Source organism: Emys orbicularis, chromosome 12 (assembly GCF_028017835.1).
Source record: "Emys orbicularis isolate rEmyOrb1 chromosome 12, rEmyOrb1.hap1, whole genome shotgun sequence".
In the NCBI taxonomy this organism is placed as follows: Eukaryota; Metazoa; Chordata; order Testudines; family Emydidae; genus Emys; species Emys orbicularis.
The window spans coordinates 39,677,221-39,689,844 of record NC_088694.1 but is presented as its reverse complement, the minus strand read 5'-3'; the positions used below and the strand labels follow the sequence as shown (position 1 = coordinate 39,689,844).

General features: G+C 47.9%; 1 pseudogene; it reads right to left on the bottom strand.

Annotated features, from left to right (window-relative positions):
• Positions 1-384: 384 nt before the first annotated feature.
• On the bottom strand, positions 385-5,003 carry LOC135886172 (olfactory receptor 13G1-like; annotated as a pseudogene).
• Between the last annotated feature and the right edge of the window lie 7,621 nt (positions 5,004-12,624).

The following is a 12,624-nucleotide window of genomic DNA, read 5'->3' as shown; positions in this document are numbered from 1 at the left end:
TGGCATGCAAAGTAATTTGCTACACAAAGGGCCAGATTTGAATGGGTATTTGGACACAATGTGGTTTTCAAAAGTAACTAGGCAGCTAGCACCCATTGGAATCCCTGAGTTTTAGGTGCCTAGGTGTTATTGAAAATCCCACTAGGTACCTAAATCCCTTTAAAATTTGCAGTCAATGTGACATATCCCCAGCCACTATTAATCAGAAAAACCCCATTAGAATCAATGCAACACATTTCCAACTGATGTAAATTATTGTCGTTCCATTGAAGTGAACGGACCATAGTACAAATTTATGTCTACTGAAGTCCATAGTTCTGCAACAATTTACCACACCTGTGGACCTACTTGGCTTAGAAAGGGCAAGGTAGGTGAGAAGCAGGTTCACTTTTGGAAAATTTGATATTTTATGGTGAATGGAAGAATTTTTCTGAAGACCACTTTGACCTCTTTATTGCGCAGACTGTAGATCACAGGATTAAGGTTGGGAATGACTAGGGTGTACAGTATGGCCACTATCTTGTCCATATGGAACAAGAAACTGGAGGTGGGCCGGATGTAGGTGTAGAAGATGGAGGAGTAGTACAAGGTGACCATGAGCACGTGGGAGGAGCAGATGGAGAAGGCTTTCTGCTTCCCTTTGGAGCTCCAGATTTTCAGGATGGTGATGATGATGAAGCTATAGGACACGGTGGTCAGCAGAAAGTTCCCCATGGCCAGGAATATGTCTGCCATGTACATCATAATTTAATTGAGATAGGTGGAGCTGCAGGACAGTGCCAGGACTGGTGGGATCTCACAGAAGAAATGCTGGATAAGGTTAGGCCTGCAGAAGTTGAGGCACAACATGAGCAATGTGAGCACTACTGAACTGATGGTACCAACAGCCCAGATGCCAGCTGCTAAATTGACGCAAATTCTCTTGCTCATCAGGTGGACATAGTGCAAGGGGTGGCAGATGGCTACATACTGTGAGGCAGTGTATTCCCCAGGAATTGAAATTGGGGGGGGGGTGTTCGAATTTACGGGGAGAGGGGAAGGTCGGGGCCGATGAGGGGTGAGACCAGGAGGGTGAAGGTGGGCTGTATGGCACCATAGTAAAAACTGAAAAATGTTTCATTACCATTTTATTAGATTTAACTCATGTTTTAAAATCATCACACAAATTAAAGTTGGCTACTCAAGCCTTCTACGAAGCACTACATCTACATCCTTCTTGGTTTCTTGTTATAATTTTGCACAACTCGGTTAATTAAATTATTGAATTCAATGCGTTCATCTTTGGTGGCTTCTCGAGTGTCCGATACTTCCATTCCTTCAATTGATATTCTCATTAGTTCATTCACATGATCAGGCAGAAGGCAACTTCTTTCAAAAGACAAAATTCTATTCAATGATGAAAAAGAACACTCAACTGTAGCTGTTGTGACTGGGAGTAGCAAGAGATGAATTCCTACTTTTTTCCTCCCAGGAAACATAGCACAAAGATCGGTTCAAGCCACTAGTGATGATAAAGAAGTTGAAGTCAAATCTTCATTCATTTGTTGTATGATATTCCACTCTGTGTTCAAATTCTCTATTCTGTCCTGAGCACATGGCAGCCCCATTGCTGGTAGTGCCTCACTCCACTCAACTGTCAGTGTTTTATAGGACAGAGATCTGTAAAAGCTACCTAGAGGCTGAGTAGAATCTAGAAGTCACTGTTGTAGATTTTTAAGAATCAAGTCTGTGTACTTTTTCATTTGTCTTCTTGTCCTCTTCACTTAAGGATTCAATATAAATGCCTTCATTAGTCAACTTCTAGACTGAAGTCTTTGCTTCTTCCAGTACTTTTTCAATGGATAGCTCTCTGATTGATCCAAATGTAGCTTCTATTGCTGGACAAAGATCTACTGATGTTGTAGCAGATGCCTGGATGGCATTGTTTAATGACCCAAGTGGTTTCAACATGTGGGGGAATAGGCCTGGCTGGCCTCCCTTGCACCGATTAGAACATCGGCAAAGACTCATCATATAGGCCCGCCCCGCAGGCCACAAGCCTGAACCAAACTAAGTGTCATGTTCTCTGCCAGTCTTGGTCAAGGGTCATGACAAGAGGAGGGAGGGGAGCCAAGGAGGGAAAGAATAAAAAGCCCCAGCAGCAGCACTAATGAAATATGTTCATGGCTGTTGAAATATAATAACCGCTTGTGTGAAGCAATAAATAATTTCTAGCTAAATGCAAACTTCTCGTGTAGTTCCAGCTAAATGCAAAACTAGCCAATCTCTTTTGGGTACTCTGTGTCCCCTCCCCGGCCATACTAACATGCACCCTACCGAGAATGTACCCTAACTAGTGCCAAGTTTTGACTGCATCAGGCTTCTCGAGAAGCCCTCCACCCAATATGCACCCAATTCTCGGAAAATAAAGGGGGAAGTTGCCGGGAAAGGGAGCAGACCCTAACCCTTTATTTTTTGTAAATGACGTATAACTTGTAACATGTGTGTGGTTTGTGAGAATAAAAGGAGCCTGCGAGCTCTGTTCGGGGGAGCAGTTTCTAATTGCTACCCCCAACGTGTTGGTATGTCTTGCAATAAACGGGCCTCAGGCTTGAGTCTGTGAACTAAAATCAATGCGTGGGTGACTTTTTTTCCATGACAAACAGTAGACTTATAAGAGAGAGAATGGCAATAGTCTTCTCTGAATGTAGCAGCAAATTACCACCAGCCTTACTACTTAGATCCATCCCATCTTGGTAGATACTTTCCAAAGCCAGTAATAACGGCTGGAGTAATTTTAAGACAACAGCCAAGGATCGCTCCTGAGAAAGCCAGAGGGTTTTCCCTGGTTGGAATAATTTGAACTTCAGTCCCAGTGTATCTTCTATATTTTCCAAGGTATTCAGTCTTTTTGGACTCTTGCTGAAAAAGGAATATAATGAAGACATTAAATTTATAGCTTTTAAAATGTCTTTTGAAAAGTCTGCAGCTCGTACTAGCGCTAGTTGGAGTAGATGGCCTCTGCAGTGTGTATAGGAGAGATTAGGGTTACACTTTTCTCTGAGCAAAGCTTGTACTCCACCATGTCTTCCAGAGAAGTTTGCAGCTCCATCAAATGCACAAGCAGCCATCTGTTTGGGGTCCAATTGACAAGCATTTAACTCTTCTACGATGTGGGTTGTCACAGATGCAGCCAATGTATCTTCTATAACTTGAACATCTAGAAATGCATCTACTGGCCTACCACTGACATCAAGATAATGTACACAATGACTTAATACTTGATGCCCATTTGCATAGGTGCATTCATCAGCCATGTATGCAAATTTTCTGAATGCGGTGAGAGTTTTTTTCACTTTTTCAATTGTTGAGTCTTTCACTGTTGCACCACATGCTTCTAGCCAGTCAGTTGAGTTTCTTGCAGAAAGATAGTGAGCATTTGCTGGTCTTGCTTGGAACCAGTGTTCAACTTCAGGATGAACAAGTGACAATGCACTTAACATTGGCCTCCAGTTTGTAGTGTGGGGTATCTCTTGCTTGAATAGAAAGTATGATGCCACAGCCATGTTTGTTTGAATGAACTGTGTTGTGTCTCCAGCATTCTTAACAGCCTCATTAACACTTACCAGTGTTGTCCTTGGTCAGTGGAGACTCAGAGTTCACAACTACTTTCACATGAGTTCACCTCCCATGTTGAGGGCAAGAAGGACCTTGCTCGTTCCTCCAGCTGCTCACTGTTCGCTCTGGCCACTGTTGTTCATTATGCCACCGTTCACTACATTGCTTTGTTGCCAATGGCCCTGCGCCGTCACCTACTGCTGCCACCTGCCACTGTGACCTCTGAGAGTTGGTCTCTTAAGGTTCCACCCAGCTCTCAGTGATTTCAGCTGAGCTCTCAGTGGGGGAACCTCGCTGCTAGTGCAGACTGGGCCGTCTCTTCCACAGAAACACTGTCCCACAGCAGGTCTAAGCACTTAGACCTGATTATCAGTGATTTCAGCTGTAGTGGTCACTTAACAAAACAAAAGACTATCTATGGAGCCTAATCAGCTCTGTCTTTAAACAGTGGAGAGGGGCAGGTCAAATAGTATTTGTGACTCAGGCAGACCTCAATCAGCACAGGCTAAGTACAGTTCTACTGTACTTTACTCCTAAATAAGAATAACAACATTTCATTTCCCTCCCTCCCCCCCCCCCGCATTCAAGTGATTTGTAACCCAACCGCAGCCAAAATCTATCACTTGGGAAACATGACTCTGTTTGCTGGATACCTACGTAGATTAGGTATGAATTAAATACAATCTGGTCCTGAAGCCTTTCCCCGCAGCCCATCACTAGCTGTCAGGGAGAGCTCATTTAGACTTTGCTGACAAATCATAATTTGAAATTATTAGGTTGGCCAACATCACCGAAATGAATGCACTGACATTGTCATAAAAAACAGCAGCTGTATAAGGAAGCTAGTCTATATTCATACTTTTCAAATCTATTGTACTTTTTCAGATACACGTATTTTATCATACACTCTATATGCTTTTCAAGTGTGTATTAATGTTTCAATTTCAATTCAAATTTCCAAACAATCACTCAATTGGCAACACTGCATGTAACTAGTTCACAAAACTGGGGGGGGGGGTGTTTCAGGAAATTCAGGGGGGGGGTAGGGAAATCCCTGCTGTGAGGAGCCAAGCTCTGTCACCGCTGACAAAGTGAAAGAAAAGAGCTGGGCCATGCAGCCATCAAAGGAGATGGTTTTCTTCTCCTGGCATCAGGTTTTCCAACATTTGGGGCAGAACTGAGGAAGTGCACAGAATGTCGACCAGGCCTAAGTTGATGATAAGTAAGTACATAGGGGTGTGGAGAGGTGGGTGGTGCACAACAGTCACAATGATCAGGGAATTGCCCATGATGACCGCTATATAAATGCATAGGAATAGCGCAAAGAACAGCCCCTGGTGGAGAGGATGGTCAAAGATCCCGTGCAGGATGAAAGCAGTCATCCTGGTGTGGTTACGGGGTTGCATTTCTTGAGTGTTCCTTCTGTAGGAACAAAGTTTAAAAATTGCTGTCAAGTGTTGCATCAGAAACTACAGCAACATGGCAGATGAAGCTTCTAGACTGACCAACAGATAGATAGATAGAAAGATAGATAGAGAGTGTGACAGACCCAGACCAGTGGGGTGCAGGAGTCTGGTAGAGGGTAAATATACTGGTCACTGGATGAGTAGTTTTCTGTTCCCTGAGTGACCAGAGAAGGGGCTGCACTAGAGTAATCAGGAACCTGCTAGAACCAGTTAAGGCAGGCAGGCTAATTAGGACACCTGGAGCCAATTAAGAAGAAGCTGCTAGAATCAATTAAGGCAGGCTAATCAGGGTACCTGGGTTTTAAAAGGAGCTCACTTCAGTTTGTGGTGCGAGTGTGAGGAGCTGGGAGCAAGAGGCGCAAGGAGCTGAGAGTGAGAGGGTGTGCTGCTGGAGGACTGAGGAGCACAAGCGTTATCAGACACCAGGAGGAAGGTCCTGTGGTGAGAATAAGGAAGGTGTTTGGAGGAGGCCATGAGGAAGTAGCCCAGGGAGTTGTAGCTGTCATACAGCTGTTACAGGAGGCACTATAGACAGCTGCAGTCCACAGAGCCCTGGGCTGGAACCCAGAGTAGAGGGCAGGCCCGGGTTCCCCCCAAACCTCCCAATTGATCTGGACTGTGGGTTCTTCCAGAGGGGAAGGTCACTGGGCTGTTCCCCAACCCACATGGTGAATCTCTGAGGCAAGAAAATCCGCCAATAAGCGCAGGACCCACCAAGATAGAGGAGGAACTTTGTCACACTGGTGTCAGTGGTGGGATCTTGGGTTGTACAGCGCGGTGGAAGAAGGAGGGTGATTTAAAAAACAACAACAATAACAAAAGGGAGAGGGTTTATTTTTTTTCACCACAATGGATGACGTAGTGCGGGCACTGATACAAGCTATGGCGGCCCAGCAGGAGGCTACCCTTGTCCAGGCAGCCACCCAATAGGAGGCAGTGCGGCTGCAGCCAGAGACTAATCACCTGCTGATGGACCAGGCTGCTCAAGACTGAGCTATGTTGCGGGAACTGGTAAACCAGGTAAAGTCCCTTACAGAGCTGAATCACGGCCATGATGGGACGCAGCTCATACGGGCCAGCCATTGGCTGCAGAAAATGACACGGGAGGATGATGTAGAGGCATACCTTCTGGCCTTTGAGAGGACAGCCCTACGGGGGGCCTGGCCTCGAGATCAGTGGTCTGGCATCCTTGCCCCATTCCTGTGTGGGGAGGCCCAGAAGGCCTACCATGATCTCCCTGAAGAGGCTGTGGCAGACTACCCCCAGCTGAAAGCAGAGATCCTGGTCAGATCTGGGGTAATGACAGCAGTGCGGGCCAAGCAGTATCACGGTTGGAGGTACCAGGAAGACAAAACCCCGCGGTCCCAATTGTATGACCTCATCCATGTTGCATGAAAGTGATTGCAAACAGAGTCCTGGAGTTCGGAAGAGATACTAGCGGTTCTGGTCATCGACCGATACATGAGGGGACTACCACCAGACCTTCATGCCTGGGTAAGCCAGAACGAACCCTCCACCTATGATGAGGTTGTCACCCTGGTAGAGAGGCGAAGGACAGAGAGGGAGCTGACCCGACCAGTTAAGGAAGAGGCACCCTGGGTTAAACTAGCAGCACCAAGCCCTAAAGTTCGGGTGACTGGGCCACCAGGAGGGCCCAGGTGGAAAAAGAGAGAGGCTGAAGGCCCATCAGAGGCCACAAAGAGTCGGAGCACTGAGGGAGAAGAGGATCGTGATGTTAGACTGCCCAAACCAAGAGACCGGGGAATGCCTAGGGCTCCATACAGATGTTATGCCTGTGGGGAGTGGGGACACATAGCTGCACAGTGTCCCAATGCTGAGGAGCCTATGCAGTGTAACTTGGGGAACTGGGCAGATCCATGCTCCCTAATCCACCTTGTGGGGGTCTCACTAACCCCACATATGTATACCAGACCAGTGAAACTAAATGGGGTAGGGACCACGGCACTGGTTGATTCAGGGAGTGCTATCACGCTTATGTCAGGGAAGCTCATGAAGCATAGTCAGCTGCTGCAGGCTAAACGTACGGGGATAACATGTGTCTATGGGACAGTTAGTTACTACCCCACCATCCCAGTAAAAATCGAGATCCAAGAGAACACTACTGAGGTAGCAGCAGGTGTAGTCCCTAAACTCCCATACCCGGTGCTCATAGGGAGGGAATTCCCAGGGTTTGGAAACTTACTCCCAGTAGGGGGATTGGAGAAAGATGGGGACCCTAAAATTGGTGAGGCATCCACAGCAGACTGTCAACCCCCAATCTTCTCTGAAATATCCCCAGATTTGTTCTCCACTCCCAGACAGGGTAGAAAGACAAAAAGGGAAAGAAGGGCAGCTAAGGCCTTGGGAACCCGAATACTGACCCAAAGCCAGAGGGTCGCTCTTGTAGGTAGGCAGACCCGCGCAGCTGAAAAGGTGGCCATGCAGGAGGGAGAAGCACCTGAGTCTGACCCCAACCCTAATACTTCTGAACCAGTAGAGGCAACAGAGACTGGGCCCCTAGATCTTGGGCAGATTAGCCTCGGGAGAGGAAATTTTGGATGGGACCAGGCAGAAGACCCAAGGTATGACAACATTAGGAAGGAGGTGACTGAAATAGATGGGGTCCCCATGGAAGGGAAAACCCAGGGACCAGGACCCTACTTCATAATGAAGAAGGATCTCTTATACCGGGTTGCACCAGTACAGGCACAGAAGGTACAGCAGATCCTAGTACCTCAAAAACACCAGAACGCTGTATTAAGTCTTGCTCATAGTCATCTTTTTGGGGGGCATTTGGGGGTAGAGAAGACCCTGGCACGAGTTCTACGACGGTTCTTCTGGCCCGGAGTACATGAAGAAGTGCGGAGGTACTGTGCCTCCTGCCCAGAGTGTCAGCTGCACAGTCCCCATCCCCACTTGAGGGCACCTTTAGTACCCCTTCCCATCATAGAGGTCCCCTTCAAGCGAATAGCCATGGACCTAGTGGTACCCCTGGAGAAGACGGCTCGGGGCCACCAATATATACTTGTTGTTTTGGACTATGCTACTCGCTACCCAGAAGCCGTCCCCCTGGGGAACACAGCCTCTAAAACTATAGCCAAAGAGCTGGCGGGGATCTCTGCCTGAATGGGGCTACCGAAGGAGATATTAACCGACCAAGGAACCCCATGTATGTCGAATCTAATGAAGGACCTCTGTACGCTGCTCCGTATACATACCCTGAGAACTTTGGTCTACCATCCGCAGACTGATGGGTTGGTAGAAAGGTTTAACTGAACCCTCAAGGCTATGAAAAGGAAGGTGGTAAGTCGGGACGGGAAGGATTGGGACACCCTACCTTATGTTCGCTATCCGGGAGGTACCTCAGGCCTCAACTGGGTTTTCCCCCTTTGAGTTATTATACGGGCGTCACCCCCGTGGCATACTAGATATCGCCAAAGAGATCTGGGAAGAGGAACCCAATGAGGGGAGAAATATAATAGAGCATGTAATGCAGATGCGAGACCGGATAGCCCGGGTTACCCCTATTGTACGGGAACATTTGGAGAAGGCACAGGAGGCCCAGCTAACCCATTACAATCGCCAGGCAAAAGTGCGACAGTTCCAACCAGGGGATTGGGTTATGGTGTTGGTACCCACGGCAGAAAGCAAGCTTCTGGCCCAATGGCAGGGGCCCTATGAGGTGGCTGAACCCATGGGGGAAGTAACCTACAAGGTGCAGCAGCCAGGACGCCGAAAACAAGAACAGATTTATCACGTTAACCTTCTGAAACCCTGGCATGCACAAGAGGCATGCACAACGGTCCAAAAAGACCTAACCCAGGAAAACAAGCCTTCCAAACAGGTGAGAGTGTCTCCCAATTTAACACCAGACCAGAAGAATGAGGTGTCTGAGATGATCTTCCGGAACCAAGATGTGTTCTCGACAAAACCGGGTCAAACAACCAAGACATATCACCATATCGTCACGAACCCTGGGGCCAGAGTAACAATGAGGCCCTATCGGGGGCCAGCAGCAAAAAGGGAGAAAATAAAAGCAGAAGTAAAAAAAATGCTGGAGTTGGGGATCATTGAAGAATCCCACAGTCAGTGGTCCAGCCCAATCGTGCTGGTGCCCAAACCTGATGGCACCACAAGACTTTGCAACGACTTCCAGTGACTAAACGAAGTATCCCAGTTCGACGCGTACCCCATACCTCGCATAGATGAGCTAGTGGATCGTCTGGGTAATGCCCGGTACTTGACTACCCTAGACTTGACAAAGGGGTACTGGCAGATTCCCCTTGCAGAAGACGCAAAGGAAAAGACTGCGTTCTCTACACCAGAGGGTCTTTTGCAAAATACTGTCCTCCCTTTTGGACTACATGGGGCCCCAGCTACCTTCCAGTGCCTCATGGACAAGCTATTACGCCCGCATAACAGTTATGCTGCTGCCTACTTGGACGATGTGGTCATTCATACCCCAGACTGGGAAACCCACCTGGAGAGGGTGGAGGCAGTCCTCGATACCTTCAGGCGAGCTGGACTTACAGCAAACCCTGCCAAGTGCGCTGTAGGGTTTACAGAGGCCAAATATCTTGGCTACATTGTGGGAAAAGGTTTGGTAAAACCCCAAGTGAACAAGTTAGAGGCCATCCAAAATTGGCCCCGACCAAGTCGCAAGAAACAAGTCCGGGCGTTCCTAGGTGTGGTGGGGTATTACCGACGATTTATCCCCCACTTTGCCACAAGGGCAAGCCCCCTGATAGATCTAGTGAAAGCCCGTGGACCTGATCTGGTGAGCTTTGCGAACAGGGGCTGCTAACAGGGAGTTTCGCAAGGGAGTTCTCCAGGTGAAGGAGGAGCTAATACAGCATCAGTGGGGTAAGTGACTGTCTGTAGTGTGTGTTTGTTTGTGTTTGGGGATTTCTTGCTGTGTGCTGAGCTTGTGTTTGTTTGTTTGGTTGTTTGAGGGACCGTGTGCTCTGGCTGGCAGTTGGAGGCAGGTTTGAAAGCTCGAAGCCTTTGGTAATTGGCTGAGCCTTAATCAGTGGGCGGGGCATTCACTCAGGCCAGGGCTTTATAAAACCGCGCACAAGCGACCAGGGAGCTTTGTGAACAGGGGCTGCTAACAGGGAGTTTCGCAAGGGAGTTCTCCAGGTGAAGGAGGAGCTAATACAGCATCTGTGGGGTAAGTGACTGTCTGTAGTGTGTGTTTGTTTGTGTTTGGGGGTTACTTGCTGTGTGCTGAGCTTGTGTTTGTTTGTTTGGTTGTTTGAGGGACCGTGTGCTCTGGCTGGCAGTTGGAGGCAGGTTTGAAAGCTCGAAGCCTCTGGTAATTGGCTGAGCCTTAATCAGTGGGCGGGGCATTCACTCAGGCCAGGGCTTTATAAAGCCGCGCACAAGCGACCAGGGGCTGCTAACAGGGAGTTTCGCAAGGGAGTTTAGAAGGGGAGTGGGAAGGGAGTGGGAGTCCCTCGCCAGCCGTAACCCCATCCCCGTGCCCCCCCCCTAAAACCTATAAACCAAACCACATTCCAAAACTCCCTTCTGTAAACCACCCTTTCACTAACTAGGATACAATGCAGGCAGAAGCCCAGCAGCAGAGTGGGGGCTATCCAGTTTATTGCACCAACTGTTGCATGTATGATTACCTGCCCTGTGGGCGGGTGGCGTATGTGTGCAGTCGGTGCAAGGAGCTCCTGGCCCTCAGAGACCATGTACGGACTTTGGAGGCCAGGGTGGCGGAACTGGAGGAGCTGAGAGAGGCAGAGAGGTATGTTGATGAGGCTTTCCGGGACACTGTAGAATTGTCCCACCTCCGCTTAGACAGCACCTGTGCTGTTAAGGAGGAAGAAGGGCCCAGGGAAGTAGAGCAGTCAATGGGAGCAGAGGGAAACTTTCCCGTAGTTGGGACCCTCCTTCCAGATGGTTCTGGGGTTGCCTCTCGCACTGAGGTTGCCTCTCCGGGGGAGGGAACTCCAGTTTCTGGGAAAAGGCAGGTGTTAGTAATGGGAGATTCGATTATTAGAAATGTAGATAGCTGGGTCTGTGATGACCGGGAGAACCGTATGGTGACTTGCCTGCCTGGTGCGAAGGTTGCGGATCTCTCGAGGCATCTAGATAGACTTATGTGTAGTGCTGGGGAGGAGCCGGTGGTCGTGGTACATGTAGGTACCAATGACATAGGGAAGGGTAGGAGAGATGTCCTGGAAGCCAAATTTAGGCTGCTAGGGAAGAGACTGAAATCCAGGACCTCTATGGTGGCATTTTCAGAAATGCTCCCAGTTCCACGCGCAGGGCCAGGTAGGCAGGCAGAGCTTCAGAGTCTCAATGCGTGGATGAGACGATGGTGTAGAGAGGAGGGGTTCACGTTCATTAGGAACTGGGGAAACTTCTGGGATGGGAGGAGCCTATACAGGAGAGATGGGCTCCACCTAAACCAAAGTGGAACCAGACTGCTGGCACTAAACATTAAAAAGGTTGTAGAGCAGTTTTTAAACTAGGAGATGGGGGAAAGCCGACTGCTGCAGAGGAGCGTGTGGATCGGACACAGACTTCTCTTAGGGGAGAGTCTGATATTAGACAATCTCCAGGTTATAGTCAGGAGCAGAGGACTGAAAAGTATAATGTAAGGGCCGGATCAGATGATAAACAGCCACATAAAAAAGAATCTGGCACATCAGAAAAAGGCAGGCTAATAAACAGGGACAAGTTTTTAAAGTGCTTGTACACAAATGCCAGAAGTCTAAATAATAAGATGGGTGAACTAGAGTGCCTGGTGATAAAGGAGGATATAGATATAATAGGCATCACAGAAACCTGGTGGACTGAGGGCAATCAATGGGACACAATCATTCCGGGGTACAAAATATATCGGAAGGACAGAACAGGCTGTGCAGGGGGAGGAGTGGCACTATATGTTAAAGAAAGTGTAGATTCAAATGAAGTAAAAATCTTAAGCGAATCCACAGGTTCCATAGAGTCTCTATGGATAGAAATGTCATGCTCTAGTAAAAATATAACATTAGGGATCTATTATCGACCACCTGACCAGGACAGTAATAGTGATGATGAAATGCTAAGGGAAATTAGAGAGGCTATCAAAATTAAGAACCCAATAATAGTGGGGGATTTCAATTATCCCCATATTGACTGGGAACATTTCACTTCAGGACGAAATGCAGAGATAAAATTTCTCGATACTTTAAATGACTGCTTCATGGAGCAGCTGGTACGGGAACCCACAAGGGGAGAGGCGACTCTAGATTTAATCCTGAGTGGAGCGCAGGAGCTGGTCCAAGAGGTAACTATAGCAGGACCGCTTGGAAATAGTGACCATAATACAATAGCATTCAACATCCCTGTGGTGGGAAGAACACCTCAACTGCCCAACACTGTGGCCTTTAATTTCAAAAGGGGGAACTATACAAAAATGAGGGGGTTAGTTAGACAAAAGTTAAAAGGTTCAGTGACTAAAGTGAAATCCCTGCAAGTTGCGTGGGCCCTTTTTAAAGACACCATAATAGAGGCTCAACTTCAATGTATACCCCAAATTAAGAAAAACAGTAAAAGAACTAAA